Source organism: Neolamprologus multifasciatus, chromosome 13 (assembly GCF_963576455.1).
Source record: "Neolamprologus multifasciatus chromosome 13, fNeoMul1.2, whole genome shotgun sequence".
Lineage (NCBI taxonomy): Eukaryota > Metazoa > Chordata > Actinopteri > Cichliformes > Cichlidae > Neolamprologus > Neolamprologus multifasciatus.
Window position 1 is genome coordinate 3576409 of NC_140451.1, and position 8826 is coordinate 3585234.

The 8826-nt window shown below is 47.4% G+C and overlaps 1 long non-coding RNA gene across 1 annotated transcript; it reads left to right on the top strand.

Annotated features, from left to right (window-relative positions):
• The first annotated feature begins 226 nt into the window (after window positions 1-226).
• On the top strand, window positions 227-8599 carry LOC146504836 (uncharacterized). The gene is made up of 2 exons (XR_014877634.1): window positions 227-1356; window positions 7961-8599. It is a non-coding gene; the product is annotated as an uncharacterized LOC146504836 (long non-coding RNA).
• The last annotated feature ends 227 nt before the right edge of the window (window positions 8600-8826 follow it).

Sequence of the window (8826 nt, forward strand, 5' to 3'; positions counted from 1 at the left end):
GTTTAGATCTGAGTATAAGATTTCCTGGTTTCTGAGAGGCCAGTGAAGTATTCATGAGGGTGGCACACAGGAAGTGTGAGTTGTTGTTGCCGTGTGCTGAGAGTAAAGAGGCTGCTAAAAAGTTATCCGTCTCCATCTTGCTGTTTCTAATTATTCAGAGAGATTCCAGACCATCTAGTGAACCCTCACGTTACAGATATTTGACATCCCAAAAGAGATAAATCTGGCATTGATATTTGACATCACAGCAGAGAAGCGAGTTTCGCATTGATATTTGACATCACAACAGAGAAGCGAGTCTGTCATTGATATTTGACATCACAACAGAGAAGCGAGTTTCGCATTGATATTTGACATCACAACAGAGAAGCGAGTTTCGCATTGATATTTGACATCACAACAGAGAAGCGAGTTTCGCATTGATATTTGACATCACAACAGAGAAGCGAATTTGGCATTGATATTTGACATCACAACAGAGAAGCGAGTTTGGCATTGATATTTGACATCACAACAGAGAAGCGAGTTTCGCATTGATATTTGACATCACAACAGAGAAGCGAGTCTGTCATTGATATTTGACATCACAACAGAGAAGCGAGTCTGTCATTGATATTTGACATCACAACAGAGAAGCGAGTTTGGCATTGATATTTGACATCACAACAGAGAAGCGAGTTTGGCATTGATATTTTACATCACAACAGAGAAGCGAGTTTGGCATTGATATTTGACATCACAACAGAGAAGCGAGTCTGGCATTGATATTTGACATCACAACAGAGAAGCGAGTCTGGCATTGATATTTGACATCACAGCAGAGAGACTGGATGTGATGTCAGACCCCTCTAAATCGTGTAATTTACAGATATTTAATTCCAATGATTTGACTGCATCATTGTGTCTTTGAGTTATGACCCAAACTCTCTTTCAACTTTGTGAATAAATTCACGTCCCCCTGTGACCTCATAATTACACCACAGTTCAGATGGGATGAATTAGTCATGAGGTCACACCAACAGTGACAACATTAGCAGTGACATCACTAAAGTTGCCAGGTGAGTCCATAAATAGAACCCGTGACGTGGAGCAGGTACCGCCGTTTTGGACGATGCCACAACGCAGGTATAGACGCAAACGTGCTTCTCGCCCCGTTCGCAGACGCAGGAGAGCCCACAAGGCCTCGGGTGTCCGCAGACGTGGGAGAAGATACCGTCGCAGACATTAGACAATCTCAATAAACATGTAGGATGAACATCAAAATGTGGTCCAATCAAGTTTTTTTTAGATAATATATGTTGTTGTTGTTTTGTGTGTGTTTGTTATCAATGTTGTGAAAAAAGTTAAGCTTAGTAAGTGTAACACGGAGCGGAGGGTGATGTCTTTTTTCAGTGTTCGTTTAAAAGAGGGGGAAACCTGCCTCCAAAACGGATAGAGCAGTGGAGCCGCCAAGGGAAAACACACAACTTTAAAACTGTATAATTAAAATATAATTTATTATATTTAAATAGTTAAAAGTGTAAAATGAATTAAAATAACCCTGGCCAGGGAACAACACAATAAAAATCAATAAAACACAACATTAAAATCCGGTGGCGTCTGCCACGATATAAAAGTCACTAAAAAGTAAAAAAAATCCAGCGGAGCGGTGCAGGAGGGGAACCCGGCGGCGTCCTCGCCTTCCTTCCCACGTTCTGCGGCCCGGTGCGCTAAAGGAGGGAGGCAGCGGCAGTTACTGTTCTTTCAGACGGCTTTCAATCGTTAACAGGGGAAAGTCCAGAGACTTACCCCGGGTGGGCAGAGCTCTCAACTCCGCCCGCCGCTTCTTTATAGCTGTCACTCGACACAGGCCCGTCTCGACGCCTCCAATTCTCCACAGCCGCATACTCCGGTCTCACGCTGCTGTAGCAATCGGCCACTCGCTCTGCGTCTCTCGATTGCCGGCGCTGTGTCTTCCTGCTCTGCCTCCTTGACGCCAAGCTCCACCAGCCTTATGTGTCTCTGTAAATTACTACTCCATTCCTCTCAGGTGTGTCAAATTAACGGAAAGGGGGAAAAAGGGCGGAGTCTCTCCAGGACGAGTTGACTGATGCAAGCAAAACATGCGACATAAATAAAAACACTCCAGAAGATACAAAACATGCAATATAAAAAAATAAATAAGCACACTTCACATAAAACACAGCAAGGTAAAATAGCATCCGTCTTCCCCTGGATGACATCCCCCCACACTGAAATATTAGCAGTCCCTGCTAATGCTCCATCTCCCTATAACGCTCTGGTGGAATCCCACGCGTGGTCCTAGTGGACCGCCTAAAGGACATACCTGAGTCACTCTGATGAGATGACACACAGTCAGTAGGGTGTAAAAACCCATAAAACACTGGCACTGGGAAATCCGAAGGGCCTGTGGTCGGCTCCTCCGTAGGAGGGGTAAAGTCTGGTTGAGGAGCAATGCACACTTTTAAGGCATTCCTATGTAAAGTTTGTATATTACCCCCCTTTTCTGGTTTGACCTTATACACTAAGCCCGTATCTCCCACCTGTTCCAGCACTACATACGGCTCAGGAGACCACCAGGAACACAGTTTTCCTCTGCCCTGTCTGTTTCGATCACGTACCCAGACTCTCTCCCCGGGCAACAATGGGAGGGTACAACTTCTCTTGTCATACTGGCTTTTGTGTTGGGAGGCCGCACTATACATCCTCTGCCCAGCCAAACGGTAAGCTAGGGAGAGCTTCTGTTGATGAGAACACACCCACTCACTTACATCCTGCCTCGCCTGCTGGGGGGCCACGCCTAATACCACGTCCACAGGAAGTCTCAAGTGTCGACCAAACATCAAATAGGCAGGTGCATAACCTGTGGAACTATGGATAGTATTGTTATAAGCATGGACAAGTTCTGGCAGGTTTCCTACCCACTGACTCTGTCTTACGGATTCTAGTGAGCGAAGCATGTTTAATAGGGTCTGATTGAAACGTTCTACACTACCATTCCCCGCAGGGTGGTAAGGTGTCGTGCGGCTTTTAGTTATACCATAGGTATCACAGAGCTGTTTCATTAATGCAGATTCGAAATTAGACCCACGGTCAGAGTGGAGTCGGCCTGGGCAACCGAACGGCTGTATCACATACTTCCACAAAGCCTTTACTGTAGTCTCTGCTGTTTGGTTTATTGTAGGGATAGCCCAAGCGAACCGTGTAAACAGATCAGTAACCACAAGTATGTTTTGATAAGTGTCAGTGGGCCGGCCTAAGGTCAGAAAATCCATGCCTACAACCTCCAAAGGGTATGAAACTGAAATAGGGTGTAGTGGGGCCCTAGGTTCTACCCTCTCCTTTTGTAAACTACAGGGGACACAACCCAGATGAAACTGACGTACCTGCGCTTCCATGTTAACCCAGTAGAACCGCTGCCGTATCCGAGAGAGGGTTCGATCTACCCCCGCATGGGCAGCAGCCTCATGGATCTTCCGCCACACTTCATGGCACCTGGAACTAGGACACACAACTTGATAACGAGTCTCCTGGGTATATTCGTCCAACACTTTACGGCACAGTACCCCGTCTTTAATTAAAAGTCTTTTTTGTTGCTGTAGGAGTCGTCGCACACCATGTGACAATGTCTGACGTTCTAGCTTTGTGGGTGCGACCTGGGCTTCCAGAAGTTGCTTTACCACTTGAATATCTGGATCACGAGATTGTGCTTCTGCCCAGTCACTCCCCTCTACCTCACAAGTCAGTTCAATGGCTGCTGAAGTGACTCCAGGCTCTGATCCAGCCCCCTCCAGGTGCTCTGCTGGGACAGTGGGGAATCGAGAAAGGGCATCAGCATTAATATTGCTCTTACCCGAACGATACTTGACCTCGTAGTCGAAAGAGGCCAGCTGGGCAACCCAACGTTGTTCTACTGCGCCCAAACGAGCAGTCTGCAAATGGGCCACAGGGTTATTATCAGTGTACACAACAAATCGTGCCCCAGTCAGATAGTCCTTAAACTTTTCGGTAACTGCCCACTTAAGGGCTAACAGCTCCAACTTGAAGGAACTATAGTTGGCGTCATTCCGTTCCGTGTGGTGTAAGCTTCTGCTGGCGTACGCTATTACCCTTTCTTGGCCCTCTTGAACCTGGGCCAGAACAGCTCCCAGCCCGCGATTACTGGCATCAGTATACACAATAAATGGCAGAGAGTAATCTGCGTATGCTAAAACAGGTGCTTGCGTTAAAGCTGCTTGGAGGGCCTCAAATGCCATTTGACATTCTGGGGACCACTGCACTTTGCGACGGTCTGTTTTCTTGTTCACAGGGACCCCTGTCAATAATGCATTTAAAGGGCGTGCGATTTTAGCAAAGCCGGACACAAAACGTCTGTAGTAGCCAGCCAGGCCCAAAAAAGATCTGACTTGTCTGACGGTATCAGGGACCGGCCACTCCATAACTGCAGAAATTTTTTCAGGGTCTGGTCTTACACCACACTTATCCACTACATGCCCCAGAAATTTCACCTCCTGTTGCAGGAACTTGCACTTGTTCGGCTGCAACTTCAACCCATGGCGCCACAGCCTCTGAAACACTTCATCTAGATGCTGTAAATGAGACGAAAAGTCAGGTGAATAAATGATAATGTCATCTAAGTACACCAATAAAGACTCTGCAATCTGTCCACTCAAACAGTGCTGCATCAGCCGTTGAAATGTAGCGGGTGCATTGCACAGACCAAACGGCATCCGCTCGAACTCAAACAACCCGACTGGGGTAGTAAAAGCAGTCTTTTCCCTGTCCGTCGGGTCCATTTGGACCTGCCAGTATCCGCTGGCTAAGTCCAGGGTGGAAAACCACTGCGCTCGAGTAAGGCTTGTCAATGTCTCTTCTATTCGTGGCAGAGGGAAAGCGTCTTTATGTGTCACCGCATTCAATTTTCTGTAGTCCACACAGAACCGCCAGGTGCCATCTTTTTTTCTCACCAAAACAATGGGTGCGGCCCACGGGCTACAGCTTTCTCGGATAACTCCCTTTTCCATCATATCTGCCAAGAGACTCCTCATTTCTTTATACATTGTAGGGGGCAAAGGACGATACCTCTCTCTAATGGGAGCTGCATCACCTGTGGGGATACAATGATGCACCAGGTCAGTCCTCCCAAAATCTTCGTCATCTTTAGAGAACACCTTCTCCCATTTAAGCAATAAAGCACGTAGCTCGCCCTGCTGCAGTTCAGACAGGTCAGACCGTTCAGTCAGTTTACTCATCTCCTCAGGTAATCTCTCCTCCTCCGTGGGGGCACCACTGTCGACCAGAGCCACCTCCACCACACCATCCATCCCAAGGGACAGGCTCAGGTCCTGCGAGCCATGTACGTCGGCCTCATCCATATAGGATAGCTTTCCCAGTTTCTGGTAGCGACCTATAAAAAGAGGATAGGGGTGTGGGTTACAAATCCTCACTGGCACTCTCCCGGCCCTTACCATGACAAGGGTTCTCGCCACCCCCACATCAGGGGTTTCAGGCAGTGCCTCCACCAGGGCACAATAATCCATTCCTTGCGGACCCGTCTGCGCCCGGCCCCACACCATTATTTCACTCCTCGAGGGAACTTTAATTTTGCGTCGGCCAGCTAGCCGTACATACCCCACCATTCCGTCCTCCACCGTACTCGCTTCTATCCGTCTGCATGTTGCGAAGGCAGTCCTCCAGGCCTGTTGATTCGTTAATTGCTGTGGGACAGGAGCAGTCTTTTCCGGCCACTTAAATACATTCCAACAGGCAGTCACAACATTCATACCAACAATCAGTGGGTGTGTACAATGGTCATCTTTTACCACCACAACCCCACGTCCAGGAACCTTAAAACCTTCGATTTCCATGTCCAGGACAGCATAGGTGGTATAGGGAATTTCCAGACCATTGGCAGCTCTCAGCTTAAAGGCGGTTGGAGTTTTCTCAAGCTTGGCCTGGGAAAAATGCTCATTAAACAAACTCTCCTGGATCAAAGTCACTTGTGATCCTGTATCCAACAAGCCTTGAAGCTCCACCCCCTCGATCACTATCTTCACTGTTGGACACTGCCCAATAAATGTTTCTGTGGCCCTTAATTCCTTAGGTGAACCAAAAGCCCCCGCCCCTCGGACCTCAGCAGCAGGGTCATCTAGTTTAAACTTGGCTGGGAAGCCATGGAGGTCTGGCAAAACCTAGCTATATGTCCTGCTTGGTTACACCTCCGACAGATAGGCCGACCTTGCGCATCCCAGCTAGCATTTGATTGTCGCAGCCTTCTCCTGAACTGAGGTGCAGGCGGAAGAGTAGCTACAGCTGGCTGAGTGGAGCCTCTAATTTCTCTTACTAGTTCTTGTGCCAATCCCTTCATTTGTGCCTTGACATCCTCCAGTATCTCCTGCTTTAACACCTCTCTCCAATCTTCTTTCTGTTCAACTTTAAAAGGAGCAGGAGACTTATTTACAGACAGGCAGGTTACCTCAGACTGGGGCTGTACATGTTCTGAGTCTAGCAACAGTGCCTCCTGGCGTATGGCCGCAAAATCTTGATCTGGGTTACGCCGCACATAGACCTTCAGTGCCTGACTTACAGGGCCCTCCCGCAATCCTAACAACAATTGATCTCGCAGGGCTGTATCAGAGGGGACATTATCTGGGTCATGCTTTCGCAACCTACAGTATAATTCTCTCAACCGCAAAATAAATGAAGATACGGTATCACTTGGGTTCTGAGTGCAACTAAAAAACTGTGACCTAAGAACTGGGGTGGGGACACGATCACCATATAAAGAGTCTAAAAAGGAAAAGATTTTTTGTACTTGGTCTCTTTCACTGGTTTCAAGAACACTAACCTGACGCTTAGCCTCACCTGCTAGCGCTCCCAACACAATGGCAACTTTCCTGGCTTCAGGCAAATCCTGTGATCCCAGCAGCCCCCGCATCTGCTCCTTCCAATCCTGATACTGCACATCCTGCTCCGGCCCTTTAAATTTCGGCAGCCACGGGGCTCCGGGATACACAGGCATCATCATTTTTGCTGTTCCCTTGACTACCCAACTGCTCTTGGCTCCGTATCCTACGTCGACAACGCCAATTATGTAACACGGAGCGGAGGGTGATGTCTTTTTTCAGTGTTCGTTTAAAAGAGGGGGAAACCTGCCTCCAAAACGGATAGAGCAGTGGAGCCGCCAAGGGAAAACACACAACTTTAAAACTGTATAATTAAAATATAATTTATTATATTTAAATAGTTAAAAGTGTAAAATGAATTAAAATAACCCTGGCCAGGGAACAACACAATAAAAATCAATAAAACACAACATTAAAATCCGGTGGCGTCCGCCACGATATAAAAGTCACTAAAAAGTAAAGAAAATCCAGCGGAGCGGTGCAGGAGGGGAACCCGGCGGCGTCCTCGCCTTCCTTCCCACGTTCTGCGGCCCGGTGCGCTAAAGGAGGGAGGCAGCGGCAGTTACTGTTCTTTCAGACGGCTTTCAATCGTTAACAGGGGAAAGTCCAGAGACTTACCCCGGGTGGGCAGAGCTCTCAACTCCGCCCGCCGCTTCTTTATAGCTGTCACTCGACACAGGCCCGTCTCGACGCCTCCAATTCTCCACAGCCGCATACTCCGGTCTCACGCTGCTGTAGCAATCGGCCACTCGCTCTGCGTCTCTCGATTGCCGGCGCTGTGTCTTCCTGCTCTGCCTCCTTGACGCCAAGCTCCACCAGCCTTATGTGTCTCTGTAAATTACTACTCCATTCCTCTCAGGTGTGTCAAATTAACGGAAAGGGGGAAAAAGGGCGGAGTCTCTCCAGGACGAGTTGACTGATGCAAGCAAAACATGCGACATAAATAAAAACACTCCAGAAGATACAAAACATGCAATATAAAAAAATAAATAAGCACACTTCACATAAAACACAGCAAGGTAAAATAGCATCCGTCTTCCCCTGGATGACATAAGCCATCAAGCACTGATTACTCGTAGAAGAGCACCAATAGGAGACAGAACTAATTAGAAGGTGTTATTATTCAGTCTGTACATCGAATAGAAGGCACTAACCACAAGGTGATCTTCAATGCATCTCTGTGTGAATGTGAACGGGGCGAGAAGACCCCCACTGACTGCATGTCTTTACACTGTGGGAGGAAGCTGGAGAGAACATGCAGACTCCACACAAAGACCCCGGCCTGATGGGGTTAGGGTCCTGAGTTTGATACCCCAAACTGAACGCAGGACAGAGGAAGGGATGGGTGATGTTCATGTGTGCCCAGGTGTATGATGTGGCTCTTTGCGGTGACACAGTAAAAAATGTGGCTGTTTGTCTGTGACTGGTTGGCTGCCCCAGCCCTGGCCCTTCATGTATTTCAGTAATGTCTTTTTCTCCCGTCTCCTCCTCTCGTTTACATGTTTTGCCCTTGTGACCCATTCCTTCTGTCACGTGTGTTTTCCCCCCAGCCATCATGTTCTGTTTGTGCTTAGTTATGTCCATGTCTCATCTCTAGTCCTCTTTTCCCTCTGTATGTATTTACAGTGTACGTGTTCCTCGTCGGTTCGTCATGCTAAGTCTGCGTGTCTTATTCCGTCATGTGTCATGTATCACTCCAAATCTCACTGACTTTAACTAATAATAACTGTTTGCTGAGTGTTATGTCTAAAAGGTATTGCACAATCGCCTCTAGTAGAGGATCAGGTTTGTTTTCCACTGATAATGGATTTTAACATGACTGACCAATGATTGTGGAGCACGTCCATGTAGGATCTTATAAATACAACGAGCAAACTTAAATGTTTTAAAATGTTCAAAACTTAATATATTATATTTCTGA